Source organism: Dermochelys coriacea, chromosome 3 (assembly GCF_009764565.3).
Source record: "Dermochelys coriacea isolate rDerCor1 chromosome 3, rDerCor1.pri.v4, whole genome shotgun sequence".
Taxonomy (NCBI): domain Eukaryota; kingdom Metazoa; phylum Chordata; order Testudines; family Dermochelyidae; genus Dermochelys; species Dermochelys coriacea.
The window spans coordinates 159616647-159632272 of record NC_050070.1 but is presented as its reverse complement, the minus strand read 5'-3'; positions in this window follow the sequence as shown (position 1 = coordinate 159632272).

Below are 15626 nucleotides of genomic sequence, written 5' to 3'. Positions count from 1 at the left end.
ATGAGTCACTGAAGAAGAGTTTCCCTGACCTACACTTTCATCTTAGGTAACTTGACAGGTCCCTGGTTGAGATTTTTTTAAATATAAACTCATTTTAGTGGGAGGATCAAACGAGTTCACTGACAAGTTATCCTCTCTTCACTGCTGCCTCATTCTCTCTCTCAGCCCTCGCAGTACCATGGATTTTGCAGGCAGTGCCACCAATTAGGCATTTAACAGTAGACAGCAGCCACCTAGGGCCTGATCCTGACTTCTTTACTCATGGGAATAGTCTGAATGATCTCAATGGGACTACTCCTGTGAGTAAGGGTTGTATAATTGGGGCCTTTAATCTACTGCTAGTGAACTGGGACTGGCTGTGCACTACCACACTTAAATGTCTATATTTAGTTTGATTTGTACACTTAATAAACTGGTGCGCCTGTCCTCGCTCTGGGAGGACCTTGACTCTAAAACTATGATAAAAAATACACTCTTCTAGTAGCCCCTCCTTCCTGCAATAATTAATATATACAGACCTGAAAAGAATTCAAGTCGGACTTACATGATGCTCAGGCTTTTTGTTGACCCTTTGGACAGGGGTGAATTTGACCCTTAAGAATAGACTCTGCCCTCCTCAATCACTGGAAATTCTGCATTTACAGATCAGCTCAGAAAGCTCCAAGAAACAGCTCTGACAGCTCCTCCAGCCTGCAGCCTGTTTCTTTCAGCCTTCCTGATGTTGGGGGAGGAAGGCGTTGGAAGAGATGGAGTTGGAGATGAGTGGTGTGGGTGCAAAAGCATCTCAAATTTCTCAACTGAAGGCTTAACCCTGCAGTCTGGGTTGAGCGGGTTCGCTGATGATGTAAACCATGGCGTCACTTACACATCCAGGGTGGGGGGATGATTGTGCAGCCTCTGAGTATGAGCAATTTCCATTGCAGTCAATAACACCGGCTCAAGCAAAGCTATCTCTGACGTTCCCCTCTGGTGTTATCTGGACCAGTGATCTGCTAGGTAACTCCAGTCCTTGACTCTGGGAGCCAGCTTTACCCTGTTCTGCTGTGAGAACCCCCACTCCTGGGTTGTTCACGTACAGCCTCTAGCATGTAAGGTACTCCTTGGATTGTGCAACCAAGTGACACTAGCCAATATCTCCAGCCCCAGACACAACCCTAGGAACCTCCATCTTGCAATGTCCAGTATGCCCACTGGATGCAGCAAGTTTATATGAGTTCATCAATTTAACAAAAAATTGATATGTACCAGGCTTGTTATCCCAAGGGGAGTCTCTGACACTCTTCAAACCAAACACACTGCTTCAGGTAGAACAAACAAATTTATTAACTACAAACATAGATTTAAGTGATATGCAAAAAGTCAGAGTTAGTTACCAAAAGAAATACAATATAAGCATGCAGTCTAAACTCTCAATCCTATTAGACTGGGCAGCAACTAGATTAAGCAGTTTTTCTCACCCCAGTAGATATTGCAGTTCTTAATATACAGGTTTGTTCCTTAAACCTGGGCCAATCTCCTCTGTTGGTGTCTTGTCTTCTTCTCAGAGTAGCAGCCGTGTTAGTCTGTATCCGCAAACAGAAAAGGAGTACTTGTGGCACCTTAGAGACAAACAAAATTACTTGAGCATAAGCTTTCGGATCCAATGAATGTGAGCTGTAGCTCACAAAAGCTTATGCTCAAATAAATTTGTTAATCTCTAAGGTGCCACAAGTCCTCCTTTTCTTTTTGTCTTCTTCTCAGTGTCTTAGATGCTTGCAGAGAAGGTGGGGGAAGGAGAAGGGCCAAGTATGTGTCCATTCTGTCTGTTTTATACCCTCAGTCCATGTGCTTGGGGAATATAAGTCTAGGCATGTGGGGGGGGGCATTGCTGAGTCTCTCTGAGTCATTGCATTGTAGCTCCCTTGCTGGACAATGGCTGTTGATGGGTTGTTCGATCCCCCCAGCCCAGGCGTTAGTTACTTTCCTTGCTGTTGCCTCTGGGGAGCTAACATCTGGGTGATTCCCCAATTTACAGCATGTTTTAGTGACAACCATACAACACAATTTTCATAACTTCATATGCATTAATGATACACATATATGAATAGCGAAATGACTTTCAGAAGATCATAACCTTTCCTCTGATACCTTACAAGGCATGCTTTATATGTAAGATCACAATTATATGAAAATGAGGAATATGGGAGTTACAGTATGCTCCCCCAGGGTATAGAATGTCACACTATCACACTTCTAAGCCTCTCCCTTTCCACAGAACTAATCCCCTCATGATCTTTAATCACCAATGAAGTAGGGAGGTGCTATTACCCCTATTTTACATGTTTGGGAGCTGAGGCACACATAGGCAGAGGGACATTCAATGAAATTAAAAGGTGGGGAATTAAAAATTGATTGGGTGAAAAAATATTTCCTTCTCTATATAATTAACCCTTGAAACTCACTGCCACAGGCAGCAATTGAGACCAAGAATTTAAGATTAAAAACGGGATTGGACACGTATATCAAGATTATCTGGAGTTACCATAAATTACAAATTTGGGATGGGATTAAACCTTGTGCTTCTGGGTTTAAGAAGCTCTAACCATTAGAGATCAGGATGAGACCTAATAGAGGAATGGATCATCCCACCTCTGCTTTCTTAAGTCTTCCTCTGAAGCTGGCCACTATCAGAGATGGAATACTAGACTTTAGGGCTGATGCAGTCGGGTTTCCTATAATTTGCACAAGGTCACACAGAGCAGGAATTGAACCTGGTTCTCACAGCTCTCAAGCTAGCCATTGTACCATCCTTCAGTTAGAACTACAGCATTAGGACCCACATAAAAGGAAATGAACTTCATCTCTGGCAAGCCTTAAGTTGTGTGTGGACTCTACCCAATGTCCTGTGAGCCTCAACATTGGGAAACCAAAGCTCACCCAATTCTTTCTGCTCGTGACACTCCTTAAGCATTGGTGACTCTGTCCCTCTTCACCACCTGCAATGGGGCCTCTAATGACCCCTTGTGTGGATGCCACTAGTAAAAAAAAATAGTCGATGTGAATGAGGAAGCAGCAGCATGGAAACACATTTGCAATCTTGAATCAGGAGAAGAGAGGAGAGAGAATAAGAAATATTCAGTTTCTCAAATATACATAAAGCCAGGATCAGAAGGTGAGAAGGAGAGTTAACATTAGAGATTGTCCTGAACCTAATCCCCAGATCCACTCTCAGATCAGACTTCTCTCCAAGATGAGCCAAAACCAATCACTGAATCATGGTCAGGGCATATCCTGCACCAGTCCACTATAAAAAGAAAAGTCTCTAAGGTGCCACAAGTCCTCCTTTTCTTTTTGTGAATACAGACTAACACGGCTGCTACTCTGAAACAAATCCACTATGACTCATTTGCTTTAACGAGCAGATGCTGCTAGTGTGCCAGACAATTGGTGTGTACACTCCAGCTGTCTTGGCATTCTTATTTACCCATCATGGCCACCAAAAGGTACTGGGGGCAGAGGGGCTGGACCTCTGTGAGCACAAGATATGAAGCAGAGAGAATCAGTTAGACCTTCCATTTCTCATTCTGAATGTGATAGGAGAAGAGGTAAGAAGAATGAGCTAGGGCACTAAAGAGAGTAGACAGTCTATCTGGTGTCACTATTAGTGGTACTATTGATAATGGGCAATGAATGCATGGGAGGGTGGGAAAGGTAAAACTTCCATTGACTATAATGTGCTTTGGATGAAGGACCATGATGCTTATATCTACAGACTCCTGCCACAGAAATGCAACCACCTTTAGGATGGGACATGGCAACTTTTTAAACAGTGCTCAGTGAAGCTACAGATGGAATTTAGGGAGGGAGAACGTCAAGTTAGTCCTGGGGTCCTGGCAAAATTCGAATACTCTTACTTTTGCAAATATAGATGCCATCTGATCTTAATAAACACCAGTGGTCAGGACTTTGCTTCAGTAGCTCAGCCAAAACCGAGCTCTCTTTGCTTCGGTGTACATTGGCTCTTTTTATCTGGTGAAGGCTGTACTTGATTTTGTTTAATGAATCTCTGCAGTTCTATCCAGGTGAGCAGTGGGAGTGGGATGCTCCCTCAGGACTACGGCTAATCACCTAGTATGTGACTTAATCTCTCATTAGCCTACACTCCACTTCAGCATCATTTATACCAGTTGTTTCCCTGATGAGGAGCTTTGTGATTAGCAGTCAGCATAATTCTCCTCACTTTTTGCGAATACAGACTAATACGGCTGCTACTCTGAAACCTCTCCTCACTTTACTTCACTTCCAAGCTATTTCATTCTAAATTGCCTTTAAAAGTGACCACGATTTGGACCCAGAAACCTAGAGGCTTATTCCCCCCACCCCCCGTTATCAAAACCAAAAGGTGCTTCCTCTTACGCTGAGGATTCTATTATAAATATCAAGAGCTCAGCCAGGATTTCCATTATGTACATGAATGTAGAAGAGCTACATACATACTGCTGGTGTAAACTGATGTAGCTCCATTGAAATAATTTCCTTCATTCCAGAAAATCATAATCTTCCATCCAGAGACCCCTCCACAGAGTGGGGCCAGGTGGCAGGGACACCAGACCCCATTGTGCAGCAACCCCAACCTGCTGGACCCCATGCTGGTCCCCGACAACGACCTGAGTCAGCATCACCAACCCCAGACCCCGCGGGGATGGCCGGCAGCCCCGGACCCTGCCCTGGATCTGGACAGCAGTCCCAACACCGACCCTGGACCCCAGACCCCGTGGGGCCAGCCAGCAGCCTGGACCCTGGACCCCAGACCACATGGGGCCGGCCGGTGACCCTGGACCCTGCCAGCCTGACCCCTGACCCTGGATCCCATAGGGCTGGCTGGCAGCCCTGACCCCAGAGCTCTGCAACACCAGGCAGCTGGGAAGCAGACCTTGCCACACAGCCTGGCAGCCTTGCTAATTGGGCCACAGGTTGAGAACTGCTGCTCTGGACAAAGGAACCAATATTCCAAATACCACCTTGGATTTACATAGAGCTGCATCCCTGTCTTTCAGAGTGGTAGCTGTGTTAGTCTGTATCAGGAAAAAAAACAAGGAGTAGTTGTGGCACCTTAAAGACTAACAAATTTATTTGAGCTTAAGCTTTCATGGGCTAAAACCCACTTCATCAGATGCTTGCAGTGGAAAATAGAGTAGGAAGATATATATCTATATATATAGATATATATAGATAGATGATATATACACAAACACAGAAAACATGAAAAAATAGGTGTTGCCATACACACTATAATGAGAGTGATCAATTAAGGTGAGCTATTATCAGCAGGAGAAAAAAAACTTTTGTAGTGATAATCAGGATGGCCCATTTCCAACAGTTGACAAGAAGGTGAGAGTAACTGTTGCGGGGGGGATAAGCATGGGGAAATAGTTTTACTTTGTGTAATGACCGATCCACTCCCAGTCTTTATTCAAGCCTAATTTAATGATGTCCAGTTTGCAAATTAATTCCAATTCAGCAGTCTCTCATTGGGGTCTGTTTTTGAAGTTTTTTTGTAGTAATATTGCAACTTCTAGGTCTGTAATCGAGTGACCAGGGAGACTGACGTGTTCTCTGACTGGTTTTTGAATGTTATAATTCTTGACGTCTGATTTGTGTCCATTTATTCTTTTATGTAGAGACTGTCCAGTTTGACCAATGTACATGGCAGAGGGGCATTGCTGGCACATGATGGCATATATTACATTGGTAGATGTGCACATGAACGAGCCTCTGATAGTGTGGCTGATGTAATTAGGTCCTATGATGGTGTCCCCTGAATAGATATGTGGACACTATTGGCAACGGGCTTTGTTGCAAGGATAGGTTCCTGGGTTAGTGTTTTTGTTGTGTGGTTGCTGGTGAGTATTTGCTTTAGGTTGGGGGCTGTCTGTAAGCCAACATTTTTATGGCTGACTTAGAACAACACTTCCTCAGCTCTCATCCCCTAACGCCCGTACTCTACTTGCGCTACATTGATGACATCTTCATCATCTGGACCCATGGAAAAGAAGCCCTTGAGGAATTCCACCATGATTTCAACAATTTCCATCCCACCATCAACCTCAGCCTGGACCAGTCCACACAAGAGATCCACTTCCTGGACACTACGGTGCTAATAAGCGATGGTCACATAAACACCACCCTATACCGGAAACCTATTGACCTCTATACTTACCTAGATGCCTCCAGCTTTCATCCAGACCACACCACACGATCCATTGTCTACAGCCAAGCTTTATGATACAACCACATTTGCTCCAACCACTCAGAGAGAACTGAGAGTCAAAGAGTTTTCTCTTCTCATGTTGCTTTGTAATGGATATTAATTGACCATTTTCTCCCCTGAGGGGTATAACCATTTCTGTGAGTGAGACTCAGCAATGATTAATGGTTTGTTATCATGGGGTCTGTCCCAGCAATGTTAGAGTTATGTAACACAAATGTAGAGCCATTACTCTTAATGTGAGAAATACAGAGATTAGCACATAAGTATCACACTCATCCACTCACCAGCATTTAGGAAAGTCCAAAGACTACATATTTTACTTCAGTTTTAACAATTTAATTTTAATAACATTCTACCAGCATTAAGCCTGATAGACTCTAAAAGGCCTGGTCTATATGACAAAGTTAGGTTGATGTAAGCTGCCTTATGTTGACCTATTTGTGCTTGTTTTGTCATTTAAGTTAGTCTCCCACCAACGTAAGCTCCCGCCAATGTAAGCTCTCCATTACGCCAATATAGCAACAGCACCTCCCTCAGCGGCGAAGACCACGGTTGATGCACTGAGGTCGACACAGAGTGAGTGTAGGCACTGGGTTACCTGTGTTGACCCTAAAGGTCCTCCAACTCTTATCTGACAATGCTTGAAAGTGACTGCTCTTGTCACAATTGTTAACTCCACTGCCCAAGGGTCATGCATACCAGAAGCCCTGCCATCCTCACCCTGCCCCCCGCCCCAGCTGCTTAAAACCCAATTTTTGAATTTTTGAAATGTCTTTTCCTGATCGTCCATATTGGCATACACACCTCACAGCTCTCCATTGTTGTATGCATCTTCCGTGCTGACCATGCCAGCTACATGCTCTAGATGCAGCCTGGAGTCTACAGGAGATACTGGATCTCCTGGGTTTGTGTGGAGAAGAGACTGTACAAGCATAGCTATGGACCAGCCCTAGAAATGTGGACATCTATGAGCAGATTACACAGGGTAGCAGAAGAAGGGGTATGGCAGGGATCATAAACAGTGCCACACGAAAGTGAAGGGACTGCAGCAAGCGTATCAGAAGGCCAACAGTCAAGTCGCAGACCTGGCACTTTTTACAAAGAGCTGCATGCCGAACTGGGCGGAGACACCACCATAGATACTGTCATAAATACAAAGGAAAGGGTAACCACCTTTCTGTATACAGTGCTATAAAATCCCTCCTGGCCAGAGACAAAATCCTTTCACCAGGAAAGGGTTAAGAAGCTAAGGTAACCCCGCTGGCACCTGACCCAAAATGGCTAATGAGAGGACAAGATTCTTTCAAATCTGGAGGGGGGAACGGACAAAGGGTTTGGGCTGAGTGTGATGCTTTTGCCAGGAACAGATCAGGAAATCAAGCCTTTCAACTCCTGTTAAGTTAGTAAGTAATCTAGCTAGAAAATGCATTAGATTTTCTTTTGTTTAATGGCTTGTAAAATAAGCTGTGCTGGAGGGAATATGTATTCCTGTTTTTGTGTCTTTTTGTAACTTAAGATTTTGCCTAGAGAGATTCTCTATGTTTTGAATCTGATTACCCTGTAAGATATTTACCATCCTGATTTTACAGAGGTGATTCTTTTACCTTTTCTTTAATTAAAATTCTTTTTTTAAGAACCTGATTGATTTTTCATTGTTCTTAAGATCCAAGGGTTTGGATCTGTATTCACCTGTACCAATTGGTGAGGATTATTATCAAGCCTTCCCCAGGAAAGGGGGTGTAGGGCTTGGGGGGAATTTTGCGGGAAGACGTCTCCAAGTGGTCTCTTTCCCTGTTCTTTGTTTAAAACGCTTGGTGGTGGCAACATACTGTTCAAGGACAAGGCAAAGTTTGTACCTTGGGGAAGTTTTTAACCTAAACTGATAAGAATAAGTATAGGGGGTCTTTCATGCAGGTCCCCACATCTGTACCCTAGAGTTCAGAGTGGGGAAGGAACCTTGACAGATACCTCTGAGGAACCTGAGTGACAGGCCCCTGTATGACAGGGCGCTATCAGCAGCACCCTGTGCACTGATATTGCTGCAGCCTGAGGAAGGCTGGAGGCCCAGTTAAGGGCAAGTATACATTTTCTGGTGGGGGACTGCAAGCACCGTTGTGACAATACTGGGTTAACACAGTAACTGGGGGGAATATAAGGGGAGGAAACAGGAAGCAAGGGGTAGCTCAGAAGGAGCTCAGGAGGAAGCTCAGAGGGTGAGTCTGGGCTGGGGAGTAAGGGCTCCAGGGAAGCCTACCCTGTATCACTATGTAAGAGGGGAATAAATACACATCTTTGTGAAAGATAAACTGCCCAGTGCGTGTGTGACTGTGATGCTACTTGATCTAGCCAGGGAGTGAGGTTCACCAGGTAGTGACGGAGGCACTCTGTGACACCCTGGCATGAACAGCAAGTATGAGGGGGAGTTGGGGGAGGAAGTTGTGGAGGACATGCAACTGGGGGGGGGTCCAGGTATGTCATGAGCCAGGGCCTGTTTGAGATTCCACCACAATCCAGTCAGCTCTGACAGTTGAGCACAGGCAAACCCGATGCAGGGCAAGGAATCTTGGATAAGTGTATGAATTTATTTCCCATTACAGTGTTGGTGCCCCCCATGGAGCAGGACACAGCTATTGACTTTTCATTAATTTCCTCACACTAGAAGAATGCACACAGTACAACAAAGAGAGGTACAGTTTTTATCTGCAGTACACAGACTAGAAGCATGCAGGTCTGGGCAGCTTTGGGAGGTCAGCAGCGGCTGTGCTCTCTGTGCCTTTGTTATCCTCAGGATTGAGAGATCAGCTAAAAATTATCATTGCCTTCTCCGCCTGTGACGAAGTGGGAATGTTCTTAATGTTCTCTCTGAATACTGTGTGAGTGTCTCAGTTTCCCCTAGGCATTTCTTACATATCTAGGTGGTGGGATAAGGGTGTGTGATTGTTGCAGAGCCCTAGAGGGCCAGTGTGACGATGTCTGCACAGAGAATGGCTGACACCCTGTCTCCTGGCAACTGATGGCCTGGGCCCCTCCTCTGCAAAGGTGCCATCTGAAGGTGTTGGAGAACAGAGATCAGGTGGCCTCCTGGCCCGGGAAAGAGACAAAGGCCAGAGGAGGAGCGGGAGAGTTTTAGTTTGGAGCTGGCTGGAGAAATGGAGGGAGGCCCAGATGGGGCTCTGGGCTCCCTGGCCCCCAAGATGGACCTGACTGAGGAGTCCTGTTTCCTGTACCTACAAGCTCTGTTTTAGACTGTTTTCCTGTCATCTAATAAACCTTCTGTTTTACTGGCTGGCTGAGAGCCACGTCTGACTGCGGAATTGGGGTGCAGGGCCTGTGCGGACTCGCTGGGGGAAGCGCACAGTGTGAGAAGGGGATGCTGAATGGTCCGAGATCAGACCCAGGAAGGTGGAAGCTGTGGAAGCTTCTTGCCCTGGAGACAGTCTGCTCACAGAGAGGAGGCTCCCCCAGAGTCCTGACTGGCTTCGTATGGAGTAGTTCCAGAGCATCGGCCGGTGACTCCGTTACACCGCCTCCCACAGTCTGGGTTGCTGCTGGAGCTCCCTTTATACTGGTCTTCTCCCCAGGAGCATGCTTGATAGTGCATGAAGAACAGAACTTTGCTGGCCAAGATTGGGTCCAACCCATCGCTGTATTGGCTTTAGTGTGTGGTCTGTAAACCCCAGCAAACCCCTCTATTACTAGGCTAATACCTTTGTCAAGAAGAAAATTAGGCAAGATTTGTTCTTGACAAATCCATGTTGTCTTTTACTTATCACCCTATTATCCTCTAGGTGCTTACAAACTGATTGTTTAATAATTTGTTCCCATATCTTTCCAAGTATTGAAGTTAGGCTGATGGGTCCATAATTCACTGGGTCCTCCTTATTCCCCTTATTAAAAACAGGCACTATGTTTGCCCTTCTCCAGTCCTCTGAGATCTCACTTGTCCTTCATGAGTTCTGAAAGATAATTGCTTCATCTAGTTCCATAAGTACCTTAGGATGAATTTCATCATTCCTTACCCACTTGGATACATCTAACTTACCTAAATATTCTTGAACTTTTCTTCTGCTCTTTTGGCTTCCCTTCCTTCCCCCGATTGCTAATACCTATTGTGTTAAGTGTCTGGCCACAATTTACCTTTTCAGTGAAGACTGAAGTAAAATAGGTATTAAACACCTCCGCCTTCTTGATGCCATACATTATTATTAACACTTCTTCCCCACTAAGTAGAGGACCTACACTTTCCTTCATCTATTCTTGCTCTTCAGTGTATTTAAAGGGCCTTTTCTTATTACCTTTTACATCACTTGCTAGATTAAACTCATTCTGGTGCCTTGGGCTTTCTGACTTTGTCCCTACATGCTTGTGCTATTCTTCCATACTCATCCTTAGCAATTTGTCCATGCTTCTACTTGCTGCAGGATTCCTTTTCGTTTTCCAGATCAAGCATTCCTGATATTAGCCTCATACTATTCTCCCTCTTTTTCCTTTGTATCTGGATAGTTTGCAGTCCTGCCTTTAATATTATCTCTTGAAGGAACTGCCAGCTCTCCTGACCTTCTGTTTCCCTTAGATTTTCTTCCCAGGGGACTTTACCTACCAGTTTTCTGAGTTTGTTAATATCCATTGTTCTTATTCTCCTGCTCTCAACTCTTTCCTTTCCTTAGAATAATTAAATCATTTCATGATCACTTTCACCCAAATTGCTTTCAACCTTCAGATTGGCAACAAATTCCTCCTAATTCAACATTATGTACAATCGAGTCCTAACAAAGGGATACCGTGCATGATCCTGCTCTCACTAAATTAAATGGCAAAAGTCCCACTTGAGTTCAATGGGAGTTGGGGTGGGCCTGTTATATTCCATTCTTAGCATGAATGTCACAAACAATGGAGTATAACAAAGAACTGGACAAAGCACTTCTCAACATCCTTTTGCTGGGAGAAACAAAATGCATGCAAAAGACAATGAGGAAGGTTGCTTTATGAACACAGGCTGAAATCACTGTCGTTTCTCTTCTATTCCTTCCATTCCAAGTGCAATTATAGTGGCATCAGCTGTTCAGGATGTTCCTCTGATTCATGGTGGCTTTTCTCCACAAAATTGTTCTCATGTGGGGTTTCAAATTGCAGTTGGTCTTATTATTCTTCCCACAGGAAAGACACAAACACCAGCTTGTCTTCTCAATCACAGAATGCACAGTGCCAGAGGAGAAAGCATTGGACTCTTCACACCCTATTCAGGCTAATCACTGCTTCCTCTTATTTAGAATTTATTGAGATGGACAGCATGTTGACCAACTAGATATAATGATGGCCTGAAGTGACAAAACAGCACAGGGTAGCACTGGGTGAAGACTTCCAGTTGCATGAGGTAACTCCATCACCTTCAAGCGTTTGGGTACCTTAGTGGTGAATCAAGGAAGGAAAGTCATTAAGCATAACAGCCCAAATCCTCAAAGGTACTTGAATGCCTAACTCCCATTGATCTCAAGCAGAAGTTGATTGATAAATTAACATTGGAAAACATAACCCCAACTCTACATGCAAAATGATGGGTTCTAAATTAGCAGTTACCACTCAAGAAAGAGATCTTAGAGTCATTGTGGATAGTTCTCTGAAAACATCCGCTCAATGTGCCGTGGTAGTCTAAAAAGCTAACAGTGTTAGGAACCATTAGGAAAGGGATAGATAATAAGACAGTAAATATCATAATGCCACTGTCTAAATCCATGGTATGCCCACACTTTGAATACTGCATATAGTTTGGTTGACGCATCTCAAAAAAGATATATTAAAATTGGAAAAGGTACAGAGATGGGCAACCAAAATGAGTAGAGGTATGGGGCAGCTTCCATGTCAGGAGACATTAAAAAGACTGAGACTGTTTAGCTTGGAAAAGATGATGGGGGTTGGGAGAAATATGATAGAGGTCTATAAAATCAAGAGTGGTACGGAGAAAATTAATAAGGAAGTGTTATTTACTCCTTTACATAACAAGAACCAGGGGTCACCCTATGAAATAAATAGGCTGCAGGTTTAAAACAAACATAAGGAAGTACTTTTTCCACACAATGCACAGTCAACCTGTGGATCTGGATCTTGTTGTCATGGAATATTGTGAAGGCCAAAAGTATAACTGAGTTAAAAAAAGAATTAGATAAGTTCATGGAGGACAGGTCCATCAATGGCTATTAGCCAAGATGGTCAGGAATGCAACTCCATGCTCTGGGTGTCCCTAAGCCTCTGACAGCCAGAAACTAGGACTGAATGACGGGGGATGGATCACTCGATAAATTGCCCTGTTCTGTTAATTCCTTCTGAAGCATCTGGCAGTGGCCATGGTTGGAAGACAGGATACTGGGCTAGATGGACTATTGGTCTGACCCAGCATGGCCACTCTTATGTTCAGAAGTTTTTATTTTTAGGGGAATTTACAAAACAAAATATCTCACTTTTATGAAGCATAGAAAAAGGTGTCACTTATTTGGGCTTAGTGGTCTTGTCGTAGCAAAGATATTAATCAAACATGACAGCAAATTAATCCCTATGGTAACTCTCTCTCTATTTAAGGAATTTCTATTGCTCTCATCACTAGTGTAGGTAACTCCAGAGATTATTTGGACTCAATGTTTCTGTATGGCCAAATGTCCTCCCTGTCATTTGATCTGAGGGGATTATCATCTGCCAATGAGAGCAGGGGGCTGGAATTTAGAATTCCTGAGTTCTATTCCAAGGTCTGCCATTGACCCTCTGCAATTTAGATCATTCACTTTCCACAAGGCCAGATTGTGTCCAACCCTTTAGCAACTGCTCAAAGAGCCTTTCCTCACATGTTCTCCGTGTGGGAGCCAGCACAGTTCCAGTCTCTGCATTCTCATCAGCTCAGATTCTGCTCCTGATAGTGCCTGAGGGTGTAGTCCACTTCAGAAAGATGAAGAGGGGCAGGCTGAAGGTAGGGCCATCCCACCAATCGCTTTCAGAGATGATACATAGTGGAGAGAAGGGCATGCTACAACTTCCTAAGGAGTTGTACAGAGGGTGTGCTGCTTCTCCATGTTGCCTCCTTGAGGAATAATGCTGCCTAGATCTCAAACTAGCACAGAATCACTCCACACCTCTGGTGTGAGCCCATACCCAGTAGGCATTACCTGGCCCCTGATCTCTTTTTTCCCCCCCATCTGTTAAATAAGTACAGTTACCTTCCATACAAGGAGCCGGTGGGTGTTCGGAGGCTTAGTTAGGTAGTTTTTACACTTTGACATCTCTAGATAAAAGTCATGAGAGCAGCACAAAGTCGTATCAATACATATACGTATATTTACCACCACAGAAACTGCTCAGCACACGGAGACTCTTGATGAACAGCACTGGGAAGAGCAGATCATCCAAAGGAAACTCCTCACAATGCTTCAGATGGAGGTATAAACTTCTTTGTTTTCACTTGTTCAAAGCATCTTTTTGTTTCTTATTAGGAAGCACATAGATCAACATCCAAAGTCTCATTGCTCAGTCAGGACATCAGCAGATATCTCTGTACTCAAGATTTTCTGTAATGTTAATCAGCTGATGATCACACTGTTCCCTTATGCACAAACAAAGCTGATGCATTTATAAGAAGCGATTCTTGTAGATCAATTTCCCTGCTTTCAAATGGAATTGATCAGTTTCAGGTTCCTAATATCTTTTGATGAACAAATCTATGTTGTATTCATCTCCCGAATATGTAGGCTAGGAAGTGTCTTATGGGAAGGATCTCTGTCCTCACTCATGCCCACTGAAAACCTTATTAAGTAACACATCAGCACAAGATAAACCAGTCATGAACATTCAATGCCGCCTTCGGAACTGTAATGAACAAGGCATTCTCAGCATCAGTTGTTTCTCATTTTAATAACTAACCAATTATTGCCCAGTGCCAGAATAAAGAATTTTGGGGCCCTGTGAACTATGGAAATTGCCCTCCCCCCACTTTCATAATGGAGGGATGGCAGGACCAAACGTGAATGGCCCCATGCAGCAGGTCACAATGCCCCAAACCCAAATCTGGTAGTGCAGGGCCCCCCCGAGATGGAGACCCAGTGCAAGTATATCTAGTGCACATTGGTTAGTCCAGGCCTGCTCTGGGATTCTTTTCTGAATTGGTTTGCCATGAACTATCAATGCATCTCTCTGTGTAACCAGAGGCTGCCTCAGAGTGAAACATCCACCACAAAGGGGCCCTCAGGGATTGGCTTTTATTTCCCCATTTATTTAAGTTTCCTCAATAGATGTTTTCTTGTGTTTGGTGAAACTTTTACATCTTCTATTCAGAAAAGTAGAAAGGTATCACAAATGCAGTGGGCTTCCCTGGGAGCTGAACTGCACAGAGTAACGGTGACTGCACTACAGGAACAAATTTGAAAGGCAACGAAGGTGAGTCAAACCCATTTCATTGAAGGACTGCCTGACCCATGTGCCAATACTTTATCACTTTCTGCTTGTCATTCACTGCAGCTCTGATTTGTCAGACTGCAATGTCTGCTTCCTCTCTGTATTTTTTATATGCGAGGTAAAGAAAAGTAAGAGAGAGACACACAGGTCTCACATCAAGCTGAAAGCAACTTCTATTACTACTCACTACTCTATTCAGACTGATCACTTCACCCAAGTTCTATTATTGGGTGGGAACAGTAGTCAGATTGGAAAAGAAAAAAGTGATAATGCTCTACCTGAGTTCTGCACACAATTCCTAAATACTTCGATATTTCTGTTGGAATGACCACCAGTGCTGTAGTTAAGTGTTGATTATTAAAGCCCCATCATTACATTTCAGAGTTAACAGGATAATGGGGTGGTTTGCATCTTACTTTTTTCTAATGATGTGCAGCCTCCTTTAGCTATCATGGCATCAATTCACATTTTGAAGGCTTCTTTGCAACCACATGGGCTAGATAGTTTAAACATTCTTATAAAATAAAACAGAAGAAACTGATGAGGCCACTGGAAGAGTACTGGTGCTGTAGAGTGTACCCGTGAGTATCAATCCAGCCCTACCTTTCAGTGGAAAGAGAAGATTTGCAGAGTAACAGTAAATGTGGATAGAGTGAAGTAAGACTGGGAAAGCGATCCCTTTGTATAAGTTGCATAGCATATAGAACATATATAAAACCCACTCGAAAACCAGAGCCAAATTGTGAACATAATTGCATCAGGGTAAATCCAAAGTAGCTCTACTAATGTCACTGGTGAAAGTGAGACCAGAATCTGGTTTCCAAGGAGGAACGGCTTTATAATAAGAGAGTCTGAAGTTGAGACAAACCTAAATTACAAACAAACAAAAAGATATCAGAAGATACGTCTGCAAGATTATGAAGAGGAAGGATGGTCTATGTCC